We start from the raw sequence: 18,256 nt of genomic DNA, 5'->3' as shown, positions 1-18,256 counted from the left end.
TCAGGGGGAGTCAGCATCGGCAGGGCATGCGAATCATGCCTTCGATTGCTTTTGGGGATCAAAACAGACCCACAACTTATTGTTGTCATAGAAACAAAACCCACGTGCAGCGCTCTCTCACCAGTAATGTTCGCTAATGCTTGTGATGATTTGCTGGTTCGCCGGTGTAATTTGCCGTTTGGTTACGAAGCACAATGCCGGAGTCATGCAGTGTATTTATGTTAGAGCTAGTTGGCTAACCTTAGCATGCTCACTAATGTTATGACTACCAAAATACTATCTGAGTGTGTATGTCCGTTATCTAGCTTGACAAATAACTTCGCCAGCTAACATAACAAACTGTGTTGATTTTACAACAAGATGGTTGACTGCAGTTCCCTCAACGGCTGACTGTGTCACTAGGAATGAGGATTTTGTGAAAGTTACATATCGCACCGTTAAATACGTTTTGTAATGATTCTTTTTGTGAAGGTATTTTATGGTGTTAAATAGTTATAATGTCTTCTGTTAAGATTTTATTTAGAAAGGTCTTAAATCTTGACTTTTTAGCCAATTTTGGGTGTACTGGCCCTTTAAGAGGATAACAAAGCATGCCATTGACAACTCCATTCAGACGTCTCATAGTGACAGTGAGATGGACCAGACCTCTGTGAAACATCATGCAGAGATACTGTATGAGCTGCAGGATTGGTAATGTTTGACTATTTGAAACATCTGGAAACAAATCAGTGAATGACAAAGAGAAGCTGCCCGAACCTTAAAACGTAAAAACCTGCGACTCAGAAAGCATAAAAACGGTCTTCTTGTTACTCGCATGATATGTGCTCTTTCCAGTTAAACCCGCCCATTGTGAGGATTTCTTCCTGGAATCAGAGCAGCTGTACGACACAATCACATATGAACGCTCTGATGAAATGGCTGAAGCTTAAATCACTATTCTGGTAAATCAGTTGGAAATAAGGAAACGCAAATCAATTTAGGAAAACATGTCTTAAATAGAATTCCACATGCAGGCAATTTAGGCTAAACGGTACGAGGCAAAATTGTTCTTTTTCATATAAAACTGCTGGTTACGTAAAACACTATTTAGGTGCCTCAACAAATCTCCTCTGACATTCAGTACATGTTTAGGGACTTTGAAAAGTGACGCAGTTCCTACTTATTTTATCTTAAAAAGACAATATGTAGTCCATCATGTAACCAGGAGAAGATAAACTTTTACTTCATCGAAAGGTCATTGATTTGTTTAGAATGATTTCAGGCCAACATTACAGCTCTTTCAGCTGAGCAGGAGGTTTTGTGCTCGGGATCTGCAGCTGCACCAGCGTTCCTCTCCCTCTGCTGGGAAGACTGAAAAGGTGAGTCAGCGAGGCAGGGCTGCTGTAGATCGTCCTCTCTGAACCTGTGTGCTTGCGTCTGGCCGCTCCAGACATAAACAAGGCCGCTGTGGTCTACAAAACTAGCAAATCATCTATTTTAAGATGGTTTCCCAAGGATAAAAGCACCAGTTAGAAAAATGGGAGCACTTGAAAGAATGGTGGAGAGAGTGGTGTATCTTTGCTTGATAACATTTTAATACAGAACATTAGTTCAAGTGGGTAAGGATGCACACAGAGAGAACAGATGCTTTAAAAACACATAAAGAAATTATATTAATAGTAATGTTATTTGTCTAGAAGTTTGTAACCCAGCAGTACAGAGTGCTTTCCATTGACAACATAAAAAACTCAATGACAAATGTAAGTAAAAAACATGTTTTTCAAAGGAGCTCACTGGGCCAGGCGTTGCCTTACATAACCATGGAGGTTACATTAGGGATAATGTACAGCGGGCGGGTCATTATAGTCAGAGTAAACCCTGACAGGATGATGCAGGACCCCACTGCCATCTTGCAGTTGGCTTATTACTGTGATGACATAACATTATGAGAAAATGAATAAACATGGCGTTTAAAAGGCGCAAAATAATATAAGTAAGTTTCACTTGCCTTTCACTGAATACTCCCCACATACTTTACATTACTCCATAGTTTATTTGAGGTAGTATAACATTTCCCATCCTCTGACTTCCTGCTTGGTAATCCTGTTACCTGCCTGTTAGTGATGTGTTAGTCTCCTGCCTCAACACACCAGTTCTTTACCTTCAGCGCTTCCCGTCAGTATCCTGCTGCAGCCTTCAACCAACCGGCATTCATAGTCTTCAGGGGCCTTCAGCCGTCGTCTCCATTTCTCTGCTGCCTTCCACCTGTTGGGGGTTCAGTTTGACCTGATGGTGTAAGATTTGTGGCAAACTTTAGTGTCCTGTTACAATTTTGATGTTGTCTTTTTCTGGCCTTAATAGTCACACAGTAATAAATGGTCCAAACTGGACTTATGCCATGCACTTTAAGGCATTTATGGAAAGACAGCAACATATACAAGCATGTAAGTGTTGTATTCAAAGAGTGCACCACTGATTTAAATGCAAGCTTTTTACAAAAACACTTTTTTATTTCTTGCATTGTTCTTCCTCCTCAGAACACCAACAATGAAGAAGTTTATGGCTCATTTATTTTAGATTTAATCCTCCTGAAAATTGGAGGACAAATCTGGTTTTAGGCCTTGGTTGGTAACGATGGTCGGCCTAGATATTATGGTTAAGTGAGGGTTTGACTGATCCAATTTTAAACCTCCAACATACTTATTGGGGCCAGATATCAAAGGTTTGACATTTAGGGTTACGTCAGAACTTTCAAGGCAGAACCACAACAGCTGATGAGGGATACGCTTATTATGAGAAGGAGCCGCTGACAGTGCTTTTAAGTGCCTGTTAGCCTGTGAGGCTAACATTAGCTTTGATACCACTGTTGACTCACAGGTATAATCTCACCTTCAGTTCTTGCTGAAGAAAAGACAACCTGTGTGGACCATGTCTACCCAAACCTTTGTTTCCCTGTGAGATCACGTGAGATTATACGAGAAGAAACAACTGGCAGCAGATGGTGAGGATATCTGAAGAGTGTTTGAAGTTTCAACAAACCTTCCCTTAATGGATTTTTTTCTGGGAAGCACTCACTTCATTCATAAAGGGACTACTCAGTAGGAATATGCTCAATATGAAGACACCGAAGTGAAAAGAAGATATTAAAATAACGTGGTATATATACGGTATATTTAATGTAGAGTGGACGATAAAATCCTCCTCACAGGCTGTTCCAGGTCATTGCATCACACCAGCTGCTCTTAGTTTTGGCTGAGGATGCTTTTATAAATTGAGCCCTGGATTTCTTGCCAGCCTTATCCCCTGACATTTAAGCTGGGATAGTGACAATGCATTTCAATAGCCCATTGTTCTGAACCACTATCATCAGTAAAGCCCAGGACCGCCGAGCTCTCTGCTTTTTCACCAAAAAGCAGAAAATGATCACCCATAATCAGACTTCATACAGGAAGATGTCTTGAACAGGAGTATTTCACGCCATTAGGTGTAATTACACTGCTGTATCTGCCTTTATATACCTCTGTATTCATATCAAATAAGCCTCTGTGCACATGCTAAGACATTAGCCCTGCCTGTCCTTTATGCAGGACAACAGCAGTTGAGAAAAACACCCAGAACAAGATGAGCTTGGCAGAGCCGACACGGAGGAGGAGTAGTTTATGACTATTAGAGGTTCAGGATCGTATGTGTTTGTCATTGATTTGTGCTTCAGTACAAGGCCTCAGTATAGGGGGATCTATCAAATGTTATCCACTATGTTTTTTCCACTATTATCACTACTCTTTGTGCACATGTGTGGCTCCTAATTTTCTCCTTTTCTGAAATTACTTTTGATAGTGTGTGCCAGAAATCTTTTAGAGCCACATGCTTCATTATAAACATATGCTTTTGGTTCTGCAGGAGTTATTCTTTCTGAATGTTTTCTGTGATGCTGTAGGTCCAAATATGCTTTGCCAGATGGCAGATATTTAATGGAGCACTGATTCTCTTTGATGGCAGGACATAAAACTCTGTTCTAAAAGCATGCATGTGTGTGATATCACAAAATCCTCGGCCTCAGATACAATCTGCGCGCACATCTGGTTCATAATCACATTTTAAACATTGGTTATGCAATAATCTGTCTTTAATGTCTGTGCCCGGCTGGCAGAGCTCTCTATTGAATAGACACTGAGCCGACACACAGATAAAGAGATTAGCAGGCAACTAGCAGGTATGCAAACTGTGTAACACTGAAATAAAATACAACTAATTGGCTGCAGAAGCATAGACAACATATGAAATTTGTCAGAACTTAATTTCATCTAGTGACACATTTCTTACATATAGTCCTTAATAACGACCAAATACACATCTGCAGAGTGTGAAGGTAGTTGATGCAAGTGTTTTGTACTAGTGTGTGCAGCATTTCCTTGTCATATTAATCTTTGTTTTCAAACACTACTGCATGATGTTTGCATGTGTGGTGTGGTAGAATCATGCAGCTAATATCATCCAAGTACAAAATCTACATTGAAGATGAAGCATGTTTTACTGATTATTATTGTTATTATTAGAGTACGCCGTGTGGTGTCATGTTGTGTTCATTTTAATCATCAAAAGGAAGAGACATTGTCTTTACATCGCACCGAGTCTTTTAATTTCAAATCTAAATGTATCAACTCATGTAGAGTAGCTGCAATTGCACATAATGTAACTGTTGCAGTGGCTAGCGCTGTGCCTCACAGCTAGAGGGTTCCTGGTTCGAATGTAAGGGACCTTTCTGTGTGGCTTGTGCATGTTCTCCCTGTGCATGCCTGGGTTCCCTCAGCAGTCCAAAGACATGCTCGTTAGGTTAATTGGTGGCTCTGTAGGTGTGTGAATGTGAGCGTGAATGGTTGTCTTTCCAGGGTGTACCCCGCCTCTCGTCCAATGATAGCTGGGACAGGCTCCAGCCCCCCTCTACCCAAAATGTGGTGACAGACCTTTAGGCTGCTTTAGCACACCTCAAGTTACATAATTGCATGAATAATTTTGCTTTGTACCAAACCCTCATTTAAAAACTCTCCAAAAAATGAGTCAGCCATAGTCCTTAAAGTACAGATTTGAAATTCCTGTTGCATAATAACTGCACTAATTATTTTTCATGGGACAAAAAGGTATTTAATTTTGTATAATTAAGTGAACTCATATCTGTCCTCCAGAAACATAATGAGGCCACTATGGGGACACACTCTTTTCAAAACCACATCTGATGGCATGACATCATAAAAATATCCTAACTGTGTCCCAAAGAAACTTTTTTTAATGGAACAAAATAATGTGATCACATCAAATAATAAGTGAAAAAATATATATAAAATAGGCTTTAACATACTAACACTGTGCTGCTTAGACCGCAGTAGCATTAGCACTCACTGAAATCGTATTCTGTTCTTTGTGTGATTTATAACGGCTCCTTCTTCATTTGCCATCTTGTTGTCTACTTTTACAAGCTTCTGCAGTTAAAGGCTTTAAATACAGATGAGGTTCACTCAGGCAGTGAGGGGCAACCAAGCGGGACAGTGACATGGCAAAGGCAGAGATAAGAACTTATATTTAAGCCTGATGAACAATTGTGTTTATCAGGCTGGACTAGAGCTACTGCAAAATGATGAATGATATTAAAACAGCTTAAATTACTTTATTTTTAATTTCATTTTAATTCATCCAGACACTTACACTTTTTTAACTATACTCATTTCTGTCAGTCAGTTTATATCTAAATTTTATTTTTTTACTTTGCAATTTCCAAGACTTTATTTAAACAGAGATTTTAAAAACTAAATTCTTGTCAGAGGAAATCAGAAATCCAGATAATGATAGGATCCCTAAAAATAAAAGCTAAAGCACAAAGAATCAGTGGACCGGCTTAAAGGTGTGATGTTATGACACAGTTTATATAATATACAATAAACTGAAAACCTTTTTTAAACAGTAACTCCTCAATGGTCCTCATTATAAACTTTTTGAAGAACCTAGAAGGCAAAAATACGCCATCAACTTTAAGGTCAAACAGAAAACAAGTTTCTAAGCTGCCACAAGGGGGCGTTTGCAGACTCTTTGGTTTGAAGATTTTCATCAGATCATCAGTGAGCCTTGAAAGCAACATTTAATTAAATTATGCCCATTTAATGGTGTATTAATAATATTTAAAACAGGAAAATCATTATATTAATTGCAGTTTATAATTCTTCCATAATATCTACTTGTTCGGCACATGAGAATAAATTCCTCCAGCTGATATGAATCATACAAAGATTAAAGATTTGGTTTGGGTTATGTATACAACGACCAAAGGTGCATTTTTGTGTTTTTACATACATATAATTTATCCATAAAAAAGCAATCAAACACATGCATACAGTGTATGAAATAATCAGGAGCCCTGCTGATTGGGATGTGGGCCCCCCTGTCCTTTTCATTAAAGCAGTAAGTGGCCCTCACTAGTCGTGCTCTTATCTCTGAATAAAGCGAATCAGTGCGGCTGGATGAGCAGTCAGAGCACAGAGCCAGGAGAGCACCTGGCCTTACACGGCTATCTGATTAGAGGAGGTTACAGGCCAGGCTGAACCAGACCAGGCCAGGCCATGGCAGCAGACCTGCGGTAAAAAATGAACTGAACCAGGCTAATTCTATTGCACCGTGAACTCCCTCAGAGGCTTAAAGCAGCAGGTTCAAATCAAAGCAATGCTACAGCACACACCAACCTTATCAACCCCGGAGTCAGGAGTGAGGTCTGCAGGAGGAGCGAGAGCTTCACTGGTTCAGAACAGCTGATTGGTGCTCCCTCAAGCATGCTTTTAATGATTAAGCTGTTATTATCTGCGGCGTCCCCGAGCTCCCAAATTGGCTTATGAAAAAGAGTCCTCCTCCGACATATTTTATCTCTGCTGAAAATAGAATGAAGAGTGACACAGAAGAGTGAAGGCATTAGTGGATGGTTTCTGCATGCAAACATTCAGATTACAGAAGGGTCTGGGATTTGTTCTGCTTTAATCTGTTTTCATTTTTTTCAAAAATATGATTCATAAACAAGATTAAAACAGGATCATATATACATGTCAAGCATGTAGAGTATAGAGATGCAGCTTAATAGTGCATGTCCAGGGAATAGAAAAATAATAAAGATGCTTGGCTAGTAAAATGCACAACATTTTTTAAATTGAAATCATCAAATATCTACATATACTGTTAATTAGGTGTCAGTAAATGCAACATAAACATAGTTTTCATTATCCAGTGCATATTTTGATGCACATCTTGTTTTATTCACAGGTGGTCTTTTCAAGGTTGATGTTAATTTGCTTTGAAGTTGCAAATGAATGGAGTTGAATAAAAATTCTCTCTCTGTGTCTGTTGGAATGTAACCGAATGTACAAGTTTGACACAAAGCATAAAAATCAAACCAGACAACCTCTTTGAGAATCAAGATAAGAGACTAGACGATATAAGTACACCATCCTCAGCTGAGACGTTTCTGTTGGGCCCATCATAGTTATCTAGTTATTGAAAGAAATAGGTAGTATTAGGTACAGAGGCACCCTCGAACATGGGCCTGTTGTGTGCACAGAAAGTGTTTGTGTTTACTGTGTTACGACTGTGTGTCAGGACAGGGTCACTTCCATTAGCCTGTTTTTGTTCAGTTTGGGAAAAATTTTGACCATTTCTGGGCAAAGAGTACAAACAGTGGTGTGTAAGTGCAGTACGGGAGAGTGTATGTCTGGGTAATGTAGGAGTGTTCATGGCCCGATTTCACTCTGCAATGGTGGGGGCCATGACATCAACATGAACAATGTCTGCAACGACGGCATATTTGTTCTTTCTAAGTTAGATTTCTTTCTTTTTCTTACTTCCTTCGTCTTCTAATGAGATGTTAAGTCTTTTTTTAGCTTTACAATTTGGCGACAGCTGTCTGAGCAACGTTTTGGGTATGTCTGGCTGTGGTCAGTCCTTTTAAGGTTGGACTATTAGCTGGGCAACTTAGGTGAATCCCTCCAGGCCCTGAAAGCTCCAAGTTGACTGTGTTCTTTAAAACTATGTATTTATTGTCAATTTGTGCTACTTGAGAACCGTATCAACTGATGATAAGGGTGGGCCATGTTAACCTGACCTTAAGGCCCTGTCACAAAGGAGGTCCTGTGTTGAAATCTAGTTGTAATTTCTTTATTTGCTAATGATGATGATATGGTGTGTAATGATATGGTGTGCTAAATAAAAGAGATTACGCAACAGTGGTACATCTCTCTGTTGTTATAATTGATCCTGAAACTTATTGACATACAGACAAGCTTGTAGGAGTTTAAAGGACCAGCTGAAGGTCCAGACTTGTATACCTCCTATTTATTATTTACCTGTATTTATTACACGGCTGTCTTAAATACTTGATTCTGATTGGTTAATTACGGCATTCCGAGGTCTGTTATTTCTCGATAACAGACTGTAACGTGTCTCACTATACATTATCCCTTACATACTAAACGGTTGATGGTTTACTTATAAAAAAATATTTCAGGATGATAAAATAAATATGCAACATAAGACCAGAGCAAAGTTTCATTGCCCTGAAGTGCCACAGAGTCTTTGTGTTGTACAGTTGTGTGTATTTACAAAGGTGTAGACCTGTCTATAGTGACTCTCTCACATACATTCACATATATATCTGTTTGGCTTACTTGCCACCCGTACAGCTTTTACCCCTGCACCGCTCATGTGCCATATCAAGGTAGGCTTGGTGGGTGACCTTTTTGTTCTGGTGTAAACAGCCCTTTGGATTTTTCTCCCTCACAATCAGGAATGATGAAATACAATAAGTGCCAAGTGAACACAGCAATAAGAATGTCAGGAATTCATATATCAATAATTTAACTGTAATCATGTGGCTCAGTAACCTACAAAATGCAGTCTTCCTCTGCTGGGTGCACTTACACTGAAGACTTCTCATATGAGAGCGTTTTCCGAACTCTGACACACGTGACGAGATTATTTTTAACATGTTGCTTTCAAATACTGTCAGCTGATGAATTACCGCTGTTACATGTGAGCTCCTGCAGTTACAAACGGCGGCTGCATTCATCTTTGGTAAAAACAAGCAGGGATTTCTTATAAAAGGCGCCTAAGATACAGCTGCCTTTTGAAGATGAATAATCTGTTATTAAGGTGGACAGGCAACCCCTGAGACAATAGAGAAAGTGATATACAGCTGCTTGTTAGTGTCCACTTCTACCGTGAAGTGCATTTTGCACAGATTGGAATAGAAAGAATGAAAAATGCACTGAGAGACAGCCCTGTATGAAGATCATTTAAATCACACACCTCCCTGTGTTTCTCTGTCGGCTGAACGTGCACAGACAGGTGTTAAAAGGTGTTGATGGATGTCCTCAGAGGGGAAGTCGTTCATCTTTATAGATCCTTTTCTTTTGAAGGATTGGTGTCAAAACACCAGCTTCTAATGGAGGACTTGTTCAGACAAGACCACAGTTGTGTCTTTGACTGGGCTTTCTGTCAGGAACTGTTGAACTTGCACGCGTAAATGTGGCCAAATCAGCCTTATTCAATAGTTGGAATGTAGAAATAGTGTTTGAAATATGTCTTTTATCTGAACTCTAGGCTTTTAGCAAACACATTGTTTTATATCATGATGGTAGTTATTTTTCTTTTAGTTTTAGTATTATAAATTGGATAGACTCTATGATGCCATACAAGCAGAAATGTGGTTTGTGATTAATGGAACACAGTGCTGATGAGACAGACTTAAGGGAAAAATACAGACAATAATGCATTCTCAATCATTTAAATATGTTTACTTGTATTTTATTATCATGATATCCAGTTGAAGGCCACACTTTGTGCAGCTTCCAAAAGTTTCCTCATACCTAATTTGCATTCCCCTCCTCTCTCAAGTCTGAGTTTGGCCAGTATTGTGGAGTCAGCTGCTGCCTTTAAGTCCTGTAGGAAATATTGCAGCCCTGAACTGGACAAAAAAAGGAAAGAAACTAAAAATGTTAGCAAGAGGAAAGAGTGTCCTGAGGGAAAATAAAAGATTACATATAAACCATGACAGCTACTGACATTGTTAGGTATATTCCTTGAATTCACATTGTTTGATACACAATTATACTGTATACCAATCAATAAGATTATTAAACACTGACTACAAACCTTCTGGAGAACAATCTTGCTATGCTGTGTTCATGACCAGTTGTTGTCTCCAATATATTCTTTTCAACATTCAGGCGTTCAATTCAATAACAGCTGAAGATCAAGTCATCTCTCCTCACTATGTTTGAGTTGGCTCCACATCAAGCAGAACTGTCTGTTTAGCAATAAACATGATGCATCTTGTCAGCTCATCATTCAGGTTAATTAAAGAGAAATGCACATTTATTTTGTAGAACTGTGGCTCTGTGGTAGCTCATTGATTTATAACAGTGCAGTGATGGCATGTTGATGCCTTGCAGCAGGTTTAAAGGTTGAGTCATGGGAACCTATCCAAACGCTGCAAACATCTTGTGTCATGCAATGTGTCAGTAGCATGTGATTATTTAAAATAATAGACAAAAGGTTCAGTATTTCCCTCTGAAATGTTGTGCAGTTGTGGTATAGAAATACTCTAAATGTTAATTAAAAAAATAATAGTCAAGCAGAATCAGTAAAATAATGAGGTTTCAGTTAAATACAAATGTAAATGTAAGTCGGATAAACCACATTTTGTTATATTTCTCTTTTCAATGCAATCATTAACTGATGTAAAATGTTGTCAACTGTTGTCACCAACACAGTCACGTTCAAGATTATAATTGTGAGTTTGAAGCCAGTTTTGCTTTTTTCCTACCAAAAATATTTTGCACTGGTCAGGTTGTCCTTCAATGACTGTATATATAGCCTATTTCTACATTTAATTGAATAAATAAATTGTACTTTCAATTGTGTACATTATTTACTAACTAGCTACTATTGTAGGCTAACAAGTGTTGTCAAATTCATGTAGTACAATAGGTTAGCATCTTAAGTTGCAATACTGCAATGTTTAAGTAGTAAATAACAAGAAAAAGACCAAGTAAAAGTTAGAGTACACAAGTATTGAAACACTAAGATAAATGGCCTATTGCAAGAAATATTGAATGTTGTCTGCAAAACTATCTTGCAATTATTTTGTCAAATACAATACATGTAAGCCTAGTGGAATATGAGTATTACTTAAGCTAGGAAAAAATTTAAAAAGCTAGCATAAAATGGTAAAATAAAGATAGGTTTACGTGAAATTGTTTTTTTTTTATAATTATAATATTTATGAGGTTATTTGAGAGGGACTTACTACCTGCAATAATAGCTCTATCTGCTTACGTATTAGTACAAGATGCCTTCACGGCCGAGGAGCTGTAATCTCTGAGTTCCGTGGTGTCCTTGAAGGCGTCTTCGGTTCTCGGGATGTTTTGTACCCTCCCTGCCCCTGCTGCCTGCTGCCCAGGCTGGCTGCTCGGGGCTCGGGATGACGCCACCTCTCGCTCCGCCCCGGCGCAAACTCGCTCTTTGCGTTCATTTCATTCCTCTTCTCATTCCGAGCATTCTTCGCATCTCTGTCAGTGCGCGAAGCGATTCACCTACACCTTCCTGGCTGGCCCAGAAACACCAGAATAACTTGACATAGTATTAAAAATACCCCGTAACATCCCATTACCAAAAGAAAGGGACATTTTTATATGAGATATCAATAACGAGGTAAGTTTCAATGGTAGTTGCAGGTATCCAAACTGGTTGTAGACTTCTGTTCACGGGGTTTAGTTGACGTCTTTGGAAATATTGGACAATTTATCAAAAATGCTGGCTTATTTAGGTGTTTTTACTCTTTATCACATGGCGGGAAGTAACGTTAGGTCGTCTGTTTCCATCGCTGAGATAGATGGCCGATTCTGGTCGCTGTTGCAACAGGGTGCTCACTTTGAACACTCACTGTTGTAGCCTATGGCTTTGACATAGCAGCGAAAATCTTTGACATTTTTCACATTTTTTGTGAAGAAGCCCGGTCCTACGCCCCTATAAAACGCCTCAGATGCCGTTTTGCCCCGTGTTAGATCCTCAGAAACTCCCAGAGGGATTCAGGAGGAACTAACAGTGTTACCGCACGAATTACAGTTTTTTGGACAAGATGACGGTTGAAAACGTTGCTGTTCTGCTCTCCGTAGTTGGCTCAGCCGGGAGTTGTTGGACCATTTTCGGACCACCTCGAAGGAAACACCGCGGAGAGACTTGTTGCTTCAACACGTTTTGACGGTTCTTTTTTCCAAAACGCCATCGAAGTTTTGTGTAAGTAAATGATTTTTTAAAATGTTTTTCTCACCGGTCTGTGTCTGTGTTCTCCATGTTGTTACAGTGTAGCGGCTGAACCGGAGGGAAAGGTTAACCCCAAACTCCTTTCATTAAAGCTCCTCTGAGTCCCTCCCTGACTAACTTGAGTCTAAGTTTGCCAAATATGATGTCCTAAAAATACATTTTTACGTACTTTTGGGCTTTTAAATCGTATGTAAGGGCGTAACGTGACTCTGTTTAAGCTGAAGTGTTTGTTAAAGGTAGCTTAGATGTAAGTTTGATGTAAATGAAGCTGTTATTTGTGCTCAACTTCACTGTTTTCCTTTACTTTCCTCTACTTTGGGAAATGCCTGCTCAGCTAAAACCGAACTCCCCCCTCAACTGCCTGTAGTCCAGCTGTGTGTGTGTATGTTTGTGTGTGTGTCATAAAGTTTTACTCCTCACAATGATTTCATCCACTTAACTTTTTGTGGGAAATCTACTCAGACTGTTTTGTAAAGGGAGGGATGAGAATCAGACCTAAATCTTTCCTTAGCAACAGAAAAGTTAGCTTAAAAAGTGGATGTACCTCCTGTTTCACCAAACACTGAAAGGTCTCCTCTTTGTGCCAGACTTTTGTTTCCCCCCCTGATGCTTGTCTGAGTATGTGCTCCTGTAAATTGTCAGATTGGGTTTGCTTTGAACAAACAGCCCAGTCAGGTCATCAGGCCACAGTTTACACAGCTCAGATATGCTGCTGTGATTCAATCAAGGTTTCCTTATACTTCACTAATTTAGTAATTACAAAATACATTTTGATTTAGCCTCATTCAGACTCTTGAGAGCTCTCCAGTCAGCTGTAGAAATGCGCTTATCTTGACATTTCATGGCTTTAACAGTTTTTTTTCATGTTTTGTGTAAGGGAAAATAAGTAATCACCTCACTCTAAATTAATTAAGCAAAAGTTCCTATTGTATAATATGGTTAAGAGGCTTGACAAAACTGAGTGTTGAATACACCTGAACACGCTTTAAAAAAAGGCCTTGAACAAAAAAAACCCTTTTCCGTCACTTCTACCACTACAGCGACAAGTTTTTGGCTCTTTAATGAGTAAAGCAGCTGTGAAAAAAGCTTTATCTTACATTTAGTGCTGTTAAAAACTGGATGTATCTCTGTAGAAAGTAGAGGCAAAAAGACAAGGAAGAGACCCAACATATTTCATTTAATAAAGGTGAAAAGAGTTTGAATGCAGTCAGGCGTAACTCCAGACAAGTCACAGTGTAAATCAGCTTGCTTGGAATAAAAAAAACAAAACACATCAGGGTTTGAAATGGATGCTTTGTTTTCAGCTTACACAACCAGGGGACCCGTTGGACGTAAGCCTGCATAACATTTGTGCAAGAATAGGATGTTGTCTTTGTTTCACTGAATGAGACTTTACCTCTGAATCTAAGAGTTTCCAAACTCCCTTTAGTCTTTTAATGGAGCATAAAGCAGCACATTTAGCCTTAATTGTAGTTTGTTGAAGATACTACAACATTGTTCCCAGCTTTCAAACCATAGCCTTTCTTTTTGTATGTTGTATTATTTTCTAATTTGAAATAATGTGAAATGATAAAACGAGAGTGAGTGAAATACCAGTATCTGAATGCGAAAACGTTGTGCTGCTGTGGATATATCGCATTATAGTCTAAACTTTAATGTTCCTTCAGATTGTGTCGCTCATTGATGTCTGAGGGCAGCTCTACAGAGAGTTCAGTCTATCTGTTGTGAAGTGTGGAAAGAATAATGTGCTTTTGTGAGGCACAGAGTGGACCGTGTTACTTCTTGGAGCAAAGTGAGACTCTTCCTTTCTTCGGTTGTCCACACTGGATGTTGTTCAAGGGTTGTCGGCTTTCAGAGGACTATATTTTGGAACAAACATTTGTCAAACGTGTTTGCTCGTTTTGTTCTGTGCAGGGAAACATGGCAAATATTGAGTCGTCCTTTTGTTTCTACAGAGCACAGATTTCATTTGAACCTGGTGTTATATTTATACAAAAGAAGGAATCCAAACTGCCCTATTAGCCATTGTATTATCATCAATAGCTACATTTAAGAACAATTTGAAACAGTTTGTGACTTTTCGTTAGTAGCACATTGAGAGATACACTCTGTGTGTGTGAGTCGGAACAGCCTGCTGTGGAGAAGCACCTGTGTAGTCTGCGCTGGTGCAACAGGTGCCATAGAGCAGTGATGTGTATATTTTCTCTGGATAGCAGCTTGTTCTAAAAGCAGTGTTTTCAGTTCACTAGTATTATGATTATTTTTGGGGCCCACCGTGGTTTTGGTACAAACAGATCAAATCATACATTTAAATATTGTACAGTTTGAATTGTTGCTAATTTCATCTGAATTCATGGCTTCCTATTGTAATTCAAGTTCTAAATTAATTTGACAGACTATGATGTTGAACAGGCATTTTTCAACACTAGGATGCTATTTTACAACTTTTAGCAGTCTTTTGTGATGTCACAGATGAAGAGACATTATATGCACATTCAAATAGAAAACAGTCTTTGGCTTTATCTGTCTTGGCTTTGTGGTTTGTGTGATCACCTTTTTAAACAATTAGATCCTCGATGAGATGTTCTCATGGCTCGGATTTTATGTTGTTACTGTCAGGAGTTAAAAGCTGCGGTATCTTTTTAAATTGTTTTTACGGTAATCCATACTTCACATGGATTACCAGGAAATTGATGTTAGAAATAGAGGCCTTAGCTGACTAAAAAAAGCAAATGTACTGCACGAACATTACAGGAATGGTTTCTATTTGTGAGGGCCTGTAAAATTCCTCATGGGAATGTGAACACATTACGTGTCCTGCATTTTAATTGAAATGATAATACACAATAATATTTTTTGTTATGAAAATCCAGGGCTAGAAAAAGATCTGTGATCTGTAATTGAATCTGGCCACGGAGTCATTAATCGTGTAATTAGATGTGATGTGTGGCAGGGAGAGAATCACATCAAAACATCAGTGTTCTCCTCGGTCACAGCGCGCTTTAAAAAGAGGACACTCCTGCAGGCTTCCAGACTGTGTGTGCCCTGAGGTAAACCCTGGTCTAGAAAGGGAATTTTAGAGTATGCGCTGCTGCTCAGCAGTTTGAGCAGGGCCCACCGAGGCCAGCCGAGAGTGCCACCAAAAAGGAAAAGCTGGCTCAAAGCCACTGACGTCATCTAAGTAAATCTGCTTCAGTGCTGCAGCCATAAAATGACTGCCAGCTACCGAATGCACTTTGGCCCTGTCAACCACCTTAGTGAGAGCAACACATTTCTTTTTTTTCTCCTTATGCATGCTCATGGAAGACAGGCTATGTTCAAGTCTACTCCCATTTCACTGGAGTAGTAGTAGACTCTGCCTATTCATGCAAAAGGAACACGTCTAAGCTCTTTTAGTTTTATTAAAAGCATCAAATGCTTGAGCCTCTCTGACCCCTTGAAGTCATACCACTTTAATATTAGAGCCTTATAATTTTTACCATATGGCAGTCATGTGCGCCGGAAAAGAAGCATTTACACAGCATTATGCTTAAACCACTCATTATTGACGTTCACTGCCTCAGAAGTTATTATGATGCTAGGACGTGCACTTTTTCTTCCTACTCCGATTTGAATAAAAAGACAAATGAATGAGCTGCATCGTGAAAAACAAATGAAAAGCAATATGTACGCCATGAATCATTTGATGACTCAGTTTCTGTAACCACTACAAACATTTTGAGTTCTAAACCACAATGAAAGCAGGAAATCTAGGTTTCAACAACTTCCTCTCTCTTTGCAGCCTGGCTATAGTAGCGGTAGTGGTGTTCGGCTTCCCACTAGTGAAAGGAAACTCATGGAACAAAGACACACAGTCACTTCATTTACTGAAACTGTGTATAATTTGTGGCCTGTATTCAAATGCGGGTTATTCAGTCTCTCTGGCACCGTGTTCCCCAGTCGCTGCTTGTAATAAATTCCCACAAGACCTTTCATCAATGGTCGCTGTATTGTTATCATGGCGGACACAGATCAGGCAGGCTCTCTCTGCCCTGAAGGTGCCCTGGATTCAGCCGAGGCACAGATAGACTGGAGGGTAAGCTCCCAACATTAATATGCAGGCTGTGCCCGCTAAATTAGTTTGGAATCCGAGCCCGGGACACAGCAATGGAGTATTGTCCAGACTGTTTTTGTCTCTGCTTAGTCTGTTTAATAGACCCAAATAGTACACAGTTACTAAAAGGAGTCTTGTTGGTTCTTAATTGAATTATCAACATGGGCTAGCTGTGCTGTCAACAAACAATACGTCTTTTATAATCCCATTTTTTCAGAATGTATATAGATTTGTTGGCAAATTAATATGTAAGATGCTAATATTCTGTATTTTTTAATGAACATTATTAGCTAAGTACTGGGTTAAGTATGTTCCTGTCTATGGGAACACAGGCAGGAACTGTACATAATGTGAGTTGCCCAAAGAACTTAAGCAGTGTACGTTTATTCAGCCGCATTTGAGAGTATTAAAATGTGCATGCGTGAGTTTGTATTTTAGATCCACTGCTCTTAGCCACTGCTGATCGCTCAAACAAACTACTGACTGGTTGGCGGAGTACTGCAGGGTGTCCCTCGTGAATGAGGATAGTCTCTGACCAATCAGAGCTTTACCTCCAGCTTTTTTATACTGGCTAAGCTTGCATGGAAGGTGATGTAAAAGAAAATACCAGGTACTATAAACTACTCTTCCCAATGGAAAACCAAAAAAAGAACAGTTCCAAGTGAATACAATTTAGTGGAAATGAGGCAGTGGTGACTTTCTCTCTGTGATGCTTAGCCCAAGTCCTCTTGCTCCTACTAAAGTCCTAAATCTCTTCATTACAAATATTGTTTACATATTTACAAAAGGATCAATCTTTTTCTGAAACAGCTGGACACTGTAGTTGGCACTTTATTTGGCACAATATATTTTTTTCCAATGTTGCTCAAACAGCAGAAAGTAGAGAATTATTTGAGGACTACTTTCAGCTTCAGATAATTTCACATTTGCTACCCTTGTGAGTATTTAGAGCAGCAGGATGGTGCATGAGGATGTGGAATCGACTTAAAATTACAGTGCCCATGTTCAGCATAGTGAAGGAACATGCCATCAAGTGCAACAGTGTGGCTCATTGATGTCTTTATAGTTTCTGATCAACAATGGAGCTCAATGGCATGGAGGGTTTCAACCCCTGCTAGAATCATCAATTCTTCTTCTTCTTTGTTGATTTTAGTCTTTTCATGGGATTTGTTAAAGGTGCATTGTGTAACTTTCAAAAATCCTTGTTGTTATTGACACCGTTGGCTGTTGAGTGAACTGTAGTCAACCTTCTTGCACGCGCTGATATTATTCAGCTACGTTGGCTAATTGGCAAATCGTCTGCAATAGCAAACAAGCTAACGTTTCTTTGTTTGCTAACGGTACCTTTTTGACGGCTTACAGCTAGCTGGCTAACCTTAGCCTAGGCAGATAATGCAACGATACTGGCTAATAGAAAACAATCGCTAGGTATATACATTTGCTTTGTTCTGCTACATCATTTACTGTTGGCCAAAATCAACACTGTCATGTTAACTGGCAAAGTTATTTGTCAAGCTAGATAACTGACACACTCAGATAGTATTTTGGTAGTCATAACGTTAGCGAGCATGCTAAGGTTAGCCAACTAGCTCTAATGTAAATACACTGCATGAATCTGGCATTGTGCTTCGTAACCAAACGGCAAATTACGCTGGTGAACCAGCAAATCCTCACAAGCATTAGCGAACTAATTAGCCAGCTAAAACCACAATATCACAATGATGAACTTTTTTTTGTTTTTTATTCTTGTGTGTACTTTGTGATGGTGTTGTTGTGGGTGCCGGTCATTTGTTGACATTATCTATCTCCATTTCTCAGCTTGCATTGTCTCGT

The 18,256-nt window shown here is 39.2% G+C and overlaps 1 protein-coding gene across 1 annotated transcript in view; it reads left to right on the top strand.

Moving 5' to 3' along the window:
- Positions 1-11,624: 11,624 nt before the first annotated feature.
- tead1b (TEA domain family member 1b) overlaps positions 11,625-18,256 on the top strand; it is a 46,715-nt gene continuing 40,083 nt past the window's right edge. Inside the window, 2 exon segments of the mRNA XM_069660603.1 lie at positions 11,625-11,718; positions 12,183-12,303. The gene's annotated coding sequence lies outside the window, so the exon portion shown is untranslated.

This window comes from Semicossyphus pulcher, unplaced genomic scaffold, assembly GCF_022749685.1.
Source record: "Semicossyphus pulcher isolate SPU_LCO1_2020_fin unplaced genomic scaffold, fSemPul1.0.p SCAF_1, whole genome shotgun sequence".
In the NCBI taxonomy this organism is placed as follows: Eukaryota; Metazoa; Chordata; class Actinopteri; order Labriformes; family Labridae; genus Semicossyphus; species Semicossyphus pulcher.
Note: the sequence above shows the minus strand (reverse complement) of the source record. Positions and strands in the feature narration are given on the sequence as shown.